The following is a 15,280-nucleotide window of genomic DNA, read 5'->3' as shown; positions in this document are numbered from 1 at the left end:
TGTGGTTCTTTTATCATTTTGTAACGAGTGATAACAAATATATATATATATATATATATATATATATAAATTTGTGATTATGATTCAGAATAACACACTTAAAACCAACCGTAAATAATACTTAGTTATATCAGGGTCAGCCAATGAGACAATTTGGCTGAAAGTGACTTGAAAGGAATCATTATTCCCTTTTCCTTCCGTGGCTTTTTTATTGTTTTCCCGTTTATGCTGACGTACAAATTTTCGTTAGACGTTTAACAATAAACTACCATTTTAGTTCTACAGAACCTCTTCGATTTATTCGTCTGTTCCATGGTAACAACCTTGCTGATTATATTAATTTACGGTATTTTTATATTTGCTTGTACTTGGTCTTCCCAAGAAATAACGTGACAGTGTCGTAACAACTAGTCTGCCCGTATGTGCGATAACTCTTGATCGAAAAGTTCTGGAGACTTGAAACTTAGTATATAGATTTCTCTTGGTCCTATGATTGACCTTATAGATTTGTGGTCAGAAGATTAAAGAGCACTCTATATGTCTGCCCGTATGTGCGATAACTCTTGATCGAAAAGTTCTGGAGACTTGAAACTTAGTATATAGATTTCTCTTGGTCCTATGATTGACCTTATAGATTTGTGGTCAGAAGATTAAAGAGCACTCTATATGTCTGCCCGTATGTGCGATAACTCTTGATCGAAAAGTTCTGGAGACTTGAAACTTAGTATATAGATTTCTCTTGGTCCTATGATTGACCTTATAGATTTGTGGGTCAGAAGATTAAAGAGCACTCAATATGTCTAACCGTATGTGCGATAAATCTTGATCTGAAAAGTTCTGGAGACTTGAAAACTTAGTATATAGATTTCTCGTTGGTCCTTATGATTGACCTTATGATTTTGTGGTCAGAAGATTAAAGAGCACCCTATATGTTAGCCCGTATGTGCGATAACTCTGATCGAAAAAGTTCTGAAACTTGAAAACTTAGTATATAGTATTTCTCTTGGTCCTATGATCTGAGCTTATATGATTTGGGTGGTAAGAAGATTAAAGAGCACTCTATATGTCTTCCCGTATGTGCGATACTCTTGATCGTAAAGTTTCTGGGAGGAAACTGGAAACTTGAGTATATAGTTTTCTCTTGGTTCCTAATGATTGAAGCTTATAGATTTTGTGGTCAGATGATTAAAGCGCACTCTCTTATGTCTGCCGTATGTGCGATTAACTCTTGCATCGAAATGTTCTGGAACTTGAAACTTAGTATATTGATTTTCTCTTGGTCCTATGATTGACCTTATAGATTTGTGGTCAGAAGATTAAAGGAGCACTTCTATATTGTCATGCCCGTATGTGCGATAACTCTTGATCGAAAAGTTCTGGAAAAACTTGAAAACTTAGTATTTATAGATTTCTCTAGGTTCTATGATTGAGCTTATAGATTGGTCGTCATCAGAAGAGTAAAGAGCCACTCTATATGTCATGCCCATATTGTGCGATAACTCTTGATCGAAATCGATTCTGGAGACTGAAAATTAGTATATAGATTTATCTTGGTCCTATGATTGAGCTCATAGATTTGTGGTCAGAGAATAAAGAGCACCTATATGTCTGCCGTATGTGCGATTACTCTGATCGAAATGTTCTGGAGAATTGATCAAACTTAGTATATAGATTCTCTTGGTCTATTGATTGACCTTATAGATTTGTGGTCAGAAGATTTAAAGAGACCCTATTTGTTGCCCGTATGTGCGATAAACTCTTTGATCGAAAAGTTCTGGAAACTTGGAAACTTAGTAATTGAATTTCTTTGGTCCTATGATTGACCTTATAGATTTGTGGTCAGAAGATTAAAGGAGCACTCTATATGTACTGCCGTAGTGCGATATCTCTTGTCCGAAAAGTTCTGGAAACTTGAACTTAGTATATAGATTTTCTTGGTTCCTATGATTGACCTTATAGATTTGTGGTCAAGAAGATTAAAGAGCACCCTATATGTCGCCCGTATGTGCGATAACTCTTGATCGAAAAGTTCTGGAGACTTGAAAACTTAGTATAAGATTTCTCTTGGTCCTATGATTGGACCTTATAGATTTGTGGGTCAGAAGATTTAAGAGCACCTAATTGTTGCCCGTATGTGCGATAACTATTTGAATCCGAAAAGTTCTGGAAACTTGAAATTTAGTATATAGATTTCTCTTGGTCCTATGATGAGCTTATAGATTTGTGGTTCAGAAGATTAAGAAGCACTCTATATGTCTGCCCGTATGTGCGATAAAATCTTGATCGAAAAGTTCTGGAAAAACTTGAATTGAGGTATATTAGATTTCTCTTGGTCCTATGATTGACGCTTATAGATTTGTGGTCAGAAGATTAAAGAGCACTCTATATGGTCTGCCGTATGTGCGATAACTCTTGATCGATAAGTCTGGAAACTTGAAACTTAGTATATAGATTTTGCTCTTGGTCCTTTGATTGACACTTATAGATTTGTGGTCCAGAAGATTAAAGAGCATTTAACCTCATATGTCTGCCCGTTATGCGCGATAAACTCTTGATTCGAAAAGTTTTCTGGAGACTTGAAAATTTAGTATATAGATTTCTCTTGGTCCTATGATTGACCTTATTGATTTGTGGTCAGAAGATTAAGAGCACCCTATATGTCTGCCCGTATGTGCGATAACTCTTGATCGAAAAGTTCTGGAGACTTGAAACTTAGTATATAGATTTCTCTTGGTTTGTTCTATGATTGACCTTATAGATTTGTGGTCAGAAGATAAAGAAGCACTCTATATGTCTGCCCGTATGTGCGATAACTCTTGATCGAAAAGTTCTGGTAACTTGAAAAACTTAGTATATCGATTTTCTCCTTGGTCATATGATTGACCTTATAGATTTGTGGTCAGAAGATTAAAGAGCATTCAATTTGTCTACCGTTCTGTGTTGTGACAACTCTTGATCGAGAAGTTCTGGGAGATTGAGAATTAGTATATATATATATTTCTCATTGGTCCTATGATTGACATGATAGATTTGTGGTCAAGGACGATTAAAGAGCAACCTATATGGGTGTCCAGCCCGTATGTGCGAATTAATCTTAGATCGAAGTTCTTGGAAACTTGAACTTAGTATATAGATTTCTCTTGGTCCTATGATGGCCTTATAGATTTGTGGGTCTGAAGATTAAAGAGGACTCTATATGTCTGCCCGTATGTTTGCGATAACTCTTGATCGAAAAGTTCTGGAAACTTGAAATTAGTATATAGATTTCTCTTGGTCCTATGTTTTGAGCTTACAGATTTGTGGTCAGAAGATTAAAGAAGCACTATATATGTCTGACCGTATGTGCGATATAACTCTTGATCGAAAAGTTCTGGAAAACTTGAAAAATTAGTATATAGATTTCTCTTGGTCCTATGATTGACCTTATAGAATTGGTGGCAGAAGATTAAATAGCACTCAAATATGTCTACCCGTTCAGTTGTTGACAACTCTGATCGAGAAGTTCTGGAGACTTGAAACTTAGTATATATATATTTCTCTGGTCCTATGATTGACCTTTTAGATTTGTGGTCAGAGATTTAAAGAGCACCTATATGTCAGCCTCGTATGTGCGATAACTCTTGATGAAAAGTTCTGGAAAACTTGAACTTAGTATATAGATTTCTCTTGGTTCCTATGATTGAGCTATAGATTTAGATGGTCAGAAGATTAAAGTGCACTCTAATGTCTGCCCGTATGTGCGTTAACTCTTGATCGAAAAGTTCTGGAAAACTTTGTAACTTAGGTATATAGATTTCTCTTGGTCCTATGATTGACCTTATAGAATTGTGGTCAGAAGATTAAAGAGCACTCAATATGTCTACCCGTATTGCGATAACTCTTGATCGAAAATTTCTGGAGATGAAACTTAGTATATAGATTCTCTTGGTCCTATGATTGACCTTATAGATTTGTGGTCAGAAGAATAAAGAGCACTCAATTATGTCTACCCGTCTGTGTGACAACTCTTGATCGAGAAGTTCTGAGACTTTGAAACTGTATATATATATACTATTTATATATTTTCTCTTGGTCCTATGATTGACCTTATAGATTTGTGCGTCAGAAGGTATAAAGAGCACCCTATATGTCTGCCCTTGCGTATGTGCGATACTTTGATCGAAAGAGTTCTGGAAACTTTGAAACCCTTAGAATATAGATTTCTCTTGGTCCTCATTGGATTGACCTTGATCGATTTCGGGTCAGAAGATTAAAGAGCACTCTATATGTCTGCCCGTATGTGCGATACTCTGATCGAAACAGTTCTGGAAACTTTGAAAACTTAGTATATAGATTTCTCTTGGTACTATGATTGACCTTATAGATTTGTGGTCAGAAGATTAAAGAGCACTCTATATGTCTGCCCGTATGTGCGATAACTCTTGATCGAAAAGTTCTGGAGACTTGAAACTTAGTATATAGATTTCTCTTGGTCCTATGATTGACCTTATAGATTTGTGGTCAGAAGATTAAAGAGCACTCAATATGTCTACCCGTCTGTGTGACAACTCTTGATCGAGAAGTTCTGGAGACTTGAAACTTAGTATATATATTTCTCTTGGTCCTATGACTTGAACTTAGTATATATAATGAATCACTATATGAGCCCGTATGTGCGATAACTCTTGATCGAAAATTCTGGAGACTTGAAACTTAGTATAGGTCCTATGATTGATCTTATAGATTTGTGGTCAGAAGATTAAAGAGCACTCTATATGTCTGCCCGTATGTGCGATAACTCTTGATCGAAAATTTCTGGAGACTTGAAACTTAGTATATATATTTCTCTTGGTCCTATGATTGACCTTATAGATTTGTGGTCAGAAGATTAAAGAGCACTCTATATGTCTGCCCGTATGTGCGATAACTCTTGATCGAAAAGTTCTGGAGACTTGAAACTTAGTATATAGATTTCTCTTGGTCCTATGATTGACCTTATAGATTTGTGGTCAGAAGATTAAAGAGCACTCTATATGTCTGCCCGTATGTGCGATAACTCTTGATCGAAAAGTTCTGGAGACTTGAAACTTAGTATATAGATTTCTCTTGGTCCTATGATTGACCTTATAGATTTGTGGTCAGAAGATTAAAGAGCACTCTATATGTCTGCCCGTATGTGCGATAACTCTTGATCGAAAAGTTCTGGAGACTTGAAACTTAGTATATAGATTTCTCTTGGTCCTATGATTGACCTTATAGATTTGTGGTCAGAAGATTAAAGAGCACTCTATATGTCTGCCCGTATGTGCGATAACTCTTGATCGAAAAGTTCTGGAGACTTGAAACTTAGTATATAGATTTCTCTTGGTCCTATGATTGACCTTATAGATTTGTGGTCAGAAGATTAAAGAGCACTCTATATGTCTGCCCGTATGTGCGATAACTCTTGATCGAAAAGTTCTGGAGACTTGAAACTTAGTATATAGATTTCTCTTGGTCCTATGATTGACCTTATAGATTTGTGGTCAGAAGATTAAAGAGCACTCTATATGTCTGCCCGTATGTGCGATAACTCTTGATCGAAAAGTTCTGGAGACTTGAAACTTAGTATATAGATTTCTCTTGGTCCTATGATTGACCTTATAGATTTGTGGTCAGAAGATTAAAGAGCACTCTATATGTCTACCCGTCTGTGTGATAACTCTTTCGTTGCATTCTGTTGGGTTCTTTATACTCCGTTTATTGTCATATTCAAATTTAAAGCAATTCTTTAATTTTCTGTAAAGATGTTTGCTATTTTATGGGATTTGACGAAATGTAAGTTCGCATTTGGAGTCAACCTTGAACAATACTACATTTGTATTAGCTCTGTTCTTTCTTGTATACGAACACTACAAACTAAGAACTTTTGTGGTTGCAATATTAATATTGTCTAATCCACAAATTCGTCGAAAACAGCCTAATGTCTCACATTAAAATATAAAACTCTGTTTTTGTCAATGAATTCGCCTTCTGCCGCACGAATCCGAGTGACAGGACGCCGCGCCGCTTGTTGCTAAGTGGATTAACGAGCGGTGAGAAGGTTATGTGTGGTGCGCATGCGCGGCCGACGTATCAGCTGGTTATTGATTGATCCATGCTGTAGCGTCGCGGCGCCCGTCGTCCGTCCAGCGACCAGAGAGACGGTAGCGGAGGTGTCTGCAGTGAGCTGTACCTGATGGCAATGCTCAGGCCGGTGACTGCCCTCCGGGTCTTCCAACTATGACAGGTACGTTTGTTTCCTGGCTTCGAGGCAAGCTGTGGCAAACATTTGCAATTTATTAGATTATCCTCATGCCGGTGTATTGATTTAACTGCCAATAAACTAGCAGTTCATACATAAACAACAAATAATATTACTTCAATGAACAAAAATTACTAATTTTATTGTTTAAAGTACAGTTTAATAAATTTCAAAATTTTATGATAATTTCAATATAATTTTACACTATACAGTTTAAAATTACCAAGCACTTCAATAATGTTATCTATATATTTCAAAACTGTTTTCTAAAAACTCTTGTTATTGTTATTTTTGCTCTACCTACTACTCCCTCCTCTATAGAACTACCAGAAAACATCGAACATTGTAAATTATAATATTTTAAAAATAGTCATCATACATATACTATTGAAATAAACCAAATAAATAAATAAATAAATATATATATATATATATATATATATATATTTATTATATATATATATTATATAATGCATATAGCTTTTCAAGTGTATTCAACAATAAGAAATAAAGCTTAAACAAGTAAAAAGAAGATATTGTTTAAATTGATATCAGTGACACTAAGTCCTGGGACAAAGCACTAAAGGGCTTCTTCACCCTTCTGACCTTTCCTACTCTTTCTGGTTGAGCACGGATTCCCTTGCGATTACCTAGCGCTTGTCATCAAACATGGTCTATGTATTCATATTTAAAGTATCACTGTTGAAGATACTAGGTAAGTCATTTGTGTTATTTCTGGATTACTTTTTATTTGGTCACGCTTTTCCCGAACTTCTCTTAGCCTATTCTTGTAGTTATTTAAATCGAATAAAATATAAATAATAGCTTGAATTAATTTTTAGCAAAATAAACTGCAATATGTTCGTATTTTTATAGTTTTTGGCTTTATATACATAGAGTTCTTTTATTTAATTTTAACATTATAATTCTATTTAATACAACTATCGAAAAACTCTTTTCGGTAAACAATATATCCTTAATCCAACTCTGATTTAAATGTTTTTACATTGAGAATTGTTTTAGTAATGTATTTACCACAAATTAACAACCACAACTACAACTACAGGTTATTTCATTTAAATGTTTGTCAATCTTCTAAAATAATGTCTACCAATTCTGTCGTTTCGCTATAGTGAAAACTATTAGAATGAAAGTATTGGAAAGACAAAACGACGAATCAGTAATCATTAATTTTTAAAAATTAAAAAAATTATTATTAAAAAACTATTCGTTACTAACTCATACACAAAATGAAATTGTAATTCTACAGTAAAAGATTCTATAACACTTTAACATCGTTACTTAATTTTAAAGGGAAACAATAAACACAGTAACAAAGGAAAAGTTAACGTTTGAAGTACTGAATGTACTAGGGAATATACTGCTGTCGAAAAGAGAGATAAATATAAAGGGAGATAAGATGAGAGATAGGCAGAGACGTCTAGACAAGTGCCTGACAAGGGGACATGAGTGGGAGAGAAAAGGGTTGTAGTGGAAAGGGCTGCAGCAGGGAAGTGACTAGGTAGAGATACCAATCACTTTACTTACATCCGACGCAATTAATAAGTTTTCTCTTCGGAAGCGTATTGAAAATATCATAGAAGCAATAATGTACGGAAATGAAAAAAATAATAATGATAAAAAGTATCATAACATAAAACAGCAAAAAATTGCATTGACAGTCACTAAATCTTTTCTTCCCGGACTCCATATTTTGGTTAATTTCACCTATACATATAATTGATTTTAGAAAATTGTAAAACAAGTAACTATAGTTGAAACGTGTAAAGAACATCATCAATGATACCACAAAACCTGCTTAGTCGATTTACATTATACAAGCACACAATCTAGGTTTCGTGAAGTTGGTGCAGGAATTAACTTAAGAATACTTAAGAAAGAAATCAGTCGTCAATCGCAGTAGTTTGGTGGAGGTCGAAATGTTTCTTTGCTTTAACACACTAAAAACCAACCGTCAATACGTAAATAAAACTAAAGTCAGAAAATTACATAAAACGCGAAGAATATTTGCCTCAATATAAGGGAGTTTAAGTCTCTCTCTGCCTTATCGGCTGATAGTGATATGGTGCCCGGCTTTTTGTTATAAGTTACAGCTAAACAAAATTACATTCGAAACAGTTAACCATTTTGTACTTAACCTTTTATACTCTGCTATTTCGATCTCCATTATACTAGCGTGGTTGACCGTTGATTTCTTTCTTAAGGGAAATTCGTCCTTGTCTCTGAAAATTTTTTGTGGTATTATACAGTGCAAACTGACCCTCGCTCCCGGCTTTCAAATGATCTATTGTGCTCGGTTGTAAGACACAAATGCTCTCAGTATAAAAACTTTACAGGAAAACAACTTAAAGAATATTTCCTGGTAAACATGTGCTGAAACACCTTTACTAAAGGTATAGTTTACTAAAGGTATTAGGTCCTAAAATGTTTATTTTATAGTACTTTTGAACTAATAAAAGGATGGAAAAATGGAGGGTCATAATGTATAAAGATCGCAGTAAAATCACAATACCACCAATCATCAGTAAGCTTATACTGGGATAATTAAAACCTTCTGCAACTAATTCAGTTGATATGAAGTTAGTTTAAGGGAAGTCTGTCGTCTCATTTAACCTAAAGTTAAATTTTTCATATATCAGTGCTAGTCATTTAAAAACTACAGACAGGAAAACCAAACTTCTTGACGTGTTGTTATAACTCTTTAACTAACTGTTATACATCAAATTTATGCATTTATACTTTCAGAAGTTTGTGAGATATATATATTTATATATATATATATATATATATATATATATATATATATATATATATATATATATATATTCAACATACATACTATTTTTACTAAAAAAAAAAACTAAATGGTGCTTGATTTATGAAATTAAATGCTCTTGTGGGGGGGGGGTCAGGTCCCGTTCGTCCCTCCCCCCGTCTCGGTGCGCCCCTGCTCACGGAATGAGGCGGTTACATCGTTTGGAGAAGACAGGCATGTCAACACAACTGACCGTGAGCAGGCATAACTAACTTTTAACGAGATACGCTCCTTTGTCATACTATCACGTTTTATAAGCGTGCCTTGTATATTCTTCTGTATTTTAATCCTCATAATAAAACAAATTCGTTGTTAGAGAACATTATTCTGCTGTGAATTCGGCCCTAAATGGCAAAATGTTACTAAAAAAGTTAAAATACGAGTAGATTAGTTGCAATTCACCCCAAACGAATGTACGGATTCTAACTAGAAGTAAGGTAGATGGTGGGCTGTATAGACAGTGTAAATATGACCTGACACACGTTGTAAACTATTTTTCTGAATAATACTAGACGAAGATGTGGCCATAAACGTCATCAGCCGCATGTGCAAGTTAGATAGGCCGAATTGTAATTCAAGGTCAGCCAGCAAACCAATGCTCCGAGAGCTCCATCCTCGGCTCCATCAAATTACTGCTTAGGTAGGAGCAGAGTGTAAAGTTTTCTAAGCACTAAAGTTGACAAGGACATCTACATCTCCTGGAAGTCTGGTGTAGATTTCCTTGCCGAAAAAACTGTGCTCTTAAAAACTGATTAATTAGACTGACTTTAATCACTTAGGTCTACCCGCTTTGTTTTCAGGGGAGAGGGGGTTAAATAACGACCTTTGCTGAGGGTTTTAGGCAATAAAATATTTTGAGCTTAACTATTTTCTATTTTTAAAGTAAAATTACTTGCTCCTGAGACGTTCCAATCAAGCGGAACATTATTGAAGTTATGCAGTAATAGACCAAATAATTCTCATATACTCGTATAGTGTAATACCGAACTTAGTATATAAGTTTGCTTTAAATGAATTCGAGTCGCTTTTAGTCACGTAAAGTTGAGTAAGTTAAACCTTCATGACGTACGGTATACACCACGACGGGGGGAGGGGTCTAGGGAGGAAGTGCCGCAGAGGTTCCTTAACGCCGTGCCGCGCAGGTTCGAGTGGGTTATACCTTCATGACGTACGGTATACACCACGGGGGGTCTAGGGAGGAAGTTCCGGAGTGGTTACTTAACGCCGTGCCGCGCAGATTCGACTGAGTTATACCTCCATGACGTACGGTATACATATACACCACGGGGGGTCTTGGGAGTAAATTCCGGAGTGGTTACTTAACGCCGTGCCACGCAGAGTCGAGTGAGTTATATACCTTCATGACGTACGGTATACACCACAGGGGTCTAGGGAGGAAGTTCCTGAGTGGTTACTTAACGCTGTGCCGCGCAGGTTCGAGTCCTGGTACTCACGTTTTTGTCCTTGTCTGATAAACTCATTAGCTAAGCTCGTGAGACGTCCTTAAATTAACTGTTATTGATTTCGAGTGAAGTTGGCGGATCGGTCCATTCCTTATGAATGTCCCAGACCCAATACACGTTTTGCATTTCATATCTTTAATAGTTAAAAATTGTCCTGTGAAGAATTTTATATAAATATAGCCACAGTGATTAATGTTTAGATTAATATGAAGAAACTCCTTAAGATAGTATATGTATTAAAACAGATCTAGAATTCTTTTGCATAATATTGCACTTAAGATTCGACTCTTCTTCGTTGATAATGCAAAACCCACGATGAAGAAGCTCTTTAAAGTATAAAATTATGTATATCGCTTAGTCTATTAAAAGTACGAGTATTCTTATAACCAGCACTAACACCTCATGATGGGATTTGTCTGACCGTTAGCGAATATTGTTACAGTGATCTTATGGGCAACCATGATGGTAACGAGAAAGTAACAGAATAAATGAGTATGTCAGCAAACTAAGTAGAATCATAAGGAGTTTCAACATGTGACATTTTTATTCATAGATCTCAAATAAAAAATTATTGAATGGTTAGTAAATTTGTACAAGGTATGATTTCAGCGCACTCGTGTGGGCTAGTACTCTCTAGCTCACTGAAACCTTTTATTATTTAAACATTACTATGATACCTAATGTAATAAACAAAACGTGAATGTATCTTGAGGCAAGATATCACGGAAATATTTTCATTTTTTCATGAAACTTCATCTCTACATAAACAAGAACTAATTTTATGTCGGTGCATTCCCAACTATGGAATTTTGCTGAGCATTATTAGAGCCTGTCATTCAAGAGGCTGCCACATTTTTTCTGTTCTCTGCCGAGGGGACATAAACATTTCTTTTCTGTATGAGTCTATCCAGCCGCCCGCAGGACATCTTAAAAATGAAATGAGCTGTAGATTTGTAATTGTACGTGTTACGCAACACTTGGTGTGATGTACCTTGAAGTAGTTGAGTCCCAGACGTATATTATAACAACGAGAAATTAAATGGTAATGTTGATATCAAAACGGGTAATTTATTGAGGTCGTGTAGTCCGCGCCATTTGACGGGCTTCAGGCGGAGCTCACGCGAGGTTCCTGCACGGTAACCTCGATAACACCTTATCAGATTGGAGGCGCACACTCCACTTTCGATCCAAAAGAACAACAACTACAATGGCCATAGAGGAAGTTCTCGCCTTAGTAATTTGTGACACAAATACATAGTCACTAACATGTCAGTTTCGTGTTGAAAATACCCGTGAAATGATCTGTGCTAGAGAGGTCAGCGGAGGACGCAGCACACAATTAAACGTTCAAGTGTATCTCTTTGTCTTCTGAGAATCAGTATTTCGTCAGCTATTCTATAATACCACCAATCTGAAAAATAAAATTCTTCACACCAATATCATTCCATTGGTACGCTTGGAATATTTTTATTTTCAAACTCATTAATTTTTGAGAAGCCATGAATGCCATTTCGTACATTTATATTCAGAAAATAAAAATGTTTAGGTGTATTTAACACTCACTGCATTACTGTTTGCCAAAAACGGTTGCTGTTTGTTTCTGAAGGTTTGTCATTCTTTCTGTTTCGATATCTCTTCATTTAGATAAAATTTTTGGCATATTGAAAAAAAGTAAAGAAACACTTGTTTGTTAATCAATTGTTGCTCTCAATTTAAAATATCACATGTCCAAGAGAAACATCTTTCTTGGTGTGGGTAATAGTGGACTGGGCTTGCTGTGACAGATTGTATCCATCTATGATTCTGTTTGTAAAACAATTCCGAGGAGCCGAATGCGAACTAGCTGACACTTATCTTGTGAAAGAGAATATGAGATCGGGAGCGATGACCTTGGAATGTTTAGTTCACTCATATAATCAATCAAATAAAAAATGTAATTCTGTTTGTACCAAAATTCCGAAGAGCTGGATGCGAACTGGCTGACACTTATCTTGTAAAAGAGAATATGAGATCGGGAGCGTTGACCTTGGAATGTTTAGTTCACTCATATAATCAATCAAATAAAAAATGTAATTCTGTTTGTACCAAAATTCCGAAGAGCTGGATGCGAACTGGCTGACAGTTGTCTTGTGAAAGGGAATATGAGATCGGGCGCGATGGTGCTGCATATTATGGTTAATTAGAGCACAAATGAGCACTACCCGGTGTGAACGAGGCCTGGGATCTCATAGCCGGTCTGGCCATTGTTACTCTTGCAATCAACTGACAGCTGCTTTGCCACTTGTTTGTTAATCAATTGTTGCTCTCAAAGTAAAATATCACGTGTCCAAGAGAAACTGCTTTCTTGGTGTGGGTAAGAGTGGACTGGGCTTGCTGTGAACATTAGATGGACACACTTCTGGCAGGCATGCCAGTCTCATTTGTGTCCAAAGATATTGTGATAGTGTAAACTATTTAACATTTTAAGTAATCCCTACAGAGATTGGAAAGATTTTAAAATTTGGATTGTGCCAATCAATAAATTTGTTAATATGCCCCTATATTGTCAACTTGAACACGTATAGCCTACTTAAATTACGCTTCAGAGTACTTCAATTCTTCATTTGTTGTAAGAGAAGAAGTATAGTTTCAGCATGTTTATAGAATTGTCTTTACTTTATATATTTGGTAGGAAAATTAGAATTTTTGATGTAGTTTTTGTATATGTATATAAATATATGTATTTAACTAGTACTTATGAACTACGTTTACAAATACGTAGTTCAAACAACGTAACAACTACAGTAAGTACCATATAGATAAAGAGCCTATATTCAGTTAGAAATCTTCAATTAGAAATTATTATACTTAGCAATATTGGCTTAACTTCTCTGTTTCATATTTTTGTTTATTTTTTTAGAGAAGACGATTGGTTTTTGTATCTAACTTGCTGGCCACTCTGTATTGTAACTTATAATTGAGTAGTGAGGTATATCGAACCTAAAGAAGGGATTTCCATCTGTAGGTCAAGGGCAGTCATTGATTCGGCAGCCGTTGTTTTAGAGAGTTCAGAAGAGGTTTTAAGCACCCAGCGCTCAGCCACTTCACGCCTTTGTTGTCGCAGCATTTGGGTCACCTCCACCCCCGCCTTCGGCCTTTGCTGCTATTTTGGTCCACTTATTCGTGACTTTAGGCAAATCTTGTTTATTCATTTGAATTACTGAGAGGCTCATTGTATTATTTAAATTAATTATACTAATTTATAAAGGAAAGACGTGTTGGACTGATAATTAATTAATATAAATTAACTAATCAATGTTTTTAAAACCAGTCAACTATTCTTAGTAAACAGATATTACTAAGGTACCTACAAGTATAAACTAAACTGGTTTTAAAACTTTAAGTGAAAATACTATAAAAATGTCTTTATCGCTTTATAGATGAAAATAGTTCAACAAATTAAGACAGTATGTCTTCCTCAGTTAAAGTTAATGGACTTGTTTTTATATTTGTTAAATAGCACTTTTTGTCATTATATTAACATTATTTTGTAATAACATGTTTTACATGGATAAATAAGGTTTTATACAGTACAATATGATATTAGCTATATTTAAAAATATGACTTGTTATTTACTGAACTAACAGTAGAAATTTGAATTTATGATCATTTTTATCCACAGAAATATAACGTTTTACATTAGTTTTAATTTATTTGTTATGTTATTTATTCTTATGGGTCATAATGGGGGCCTATATGCATTTTTGCTTTTCCTACTCTCAGTTTTAAAAAATGTTGGGAAATAAAATTAATTCAAAACATACTAGGTTTATTACTAAAGAAATTTATATAACCAAATATAGTTCCCCTTAGTTGTAAATTTTATTCTTTCCACAGCTCTATTTTAAATCACTAAAGAATTGAATATTATATGTATTTACGTTTGGAAAATGTAAACTAGTATTTTTAAATTATATTGTTAGTGCAGTCATTGAAGCGAAAAATACGGTCTTACCTCCGAATTTTTTTACTGTGAACCGATTTGCATGAAATTTTGGAATTAGGCTCATCTTACCCTTAATTTCAAAAGTGAAAATGATCTGAACTCCGCCTATTATTTTTAAGGGGTGTAAACAACCCCTTAATGGGAAAATTGAAATTGAGCCATTTTATCGCTAGAAAACATGTATAATAGTAAGTGGTGAAATTGTAAAGTGTTTTCTAACACAATTACCTCATATTAAAATCATTTTCAACCCCTTGAAAATCTTACAACCTTTGCAAACAACCCCTAAATTGAAAAAATCACAAAAAAATACTTTGGTATGACATAAAAAGATGTAAGTATAGAATAAGTAATATTTTATATTCTCTATAATAATTATCAAATTTTTAACCCCCTTTCAACCCTTGAAAACTACCCCTTGATAAAAAAAAATTGTTGTAAAATAAAAAGGATTTAAATATTATTCCACACTCTCAAAATGATTATCATATTCTTAAGCTTTTCTACCCTTAAAAACTACCACTAAATTAAAACAGTAAAATATATATGATTATATATTTAAAAATAATTTAATTTACAGTAAAAAATTACCATTTATTGAATAAATTATTTACAAATTATATAAAATTCACTCAAATGTGTTATATATACATATAAGAACGTTGGTATGTATTCATGCCTACGTTTCAAAAATATGTAAGCCATATTATGTATATATGTACACATTACAATA

The 15,280-nt window shown here is 34.6% G+C and overlaps 1 protein-coding gene across 1 annotated transcript in view; it reads left to right on the top strand.

Annotated features, from left to right (window-relative positions):
• Positions 1–6,134: 6,134 nt before the first annotated feature.
• LOC124361942 (protein FAM110B) overlaps positions 6,135–15,280 on the top strand; it is a 54,378-nt gene continuing 45,232 nt past the window's right edge. Inside the window, exon 1 of the mRNA XM_046816036.1 lies at positions 6,135–6,247. The gene's annotated coding sequence lies outside the window, so the exon portion shown is untranslated. The remainder of the gene's footprint in view (positions 6,248–15,280) is intronic.

This window comes from Homalodisca vitripennis, chromosome 1 (assembly GCF_021130785.1).
Source record: "Homalodisca vitripennis isolate AUS2020 chromosome 1, UT_GWSS_2.1, whole genome shotgun sequence".
Taxonomy (NCBI): domain Eukaryota; kingdom Metazoa; phylum Arthropoda; class Insecta; order Hemiptera; family Cicadellidae; genus Homalodisca; species Homalodisca vitripennis.
Note: the sequence above shows the minus strand (reverse complement) of the source record. Positions and strands in the feature narration are given on the sequence as shown.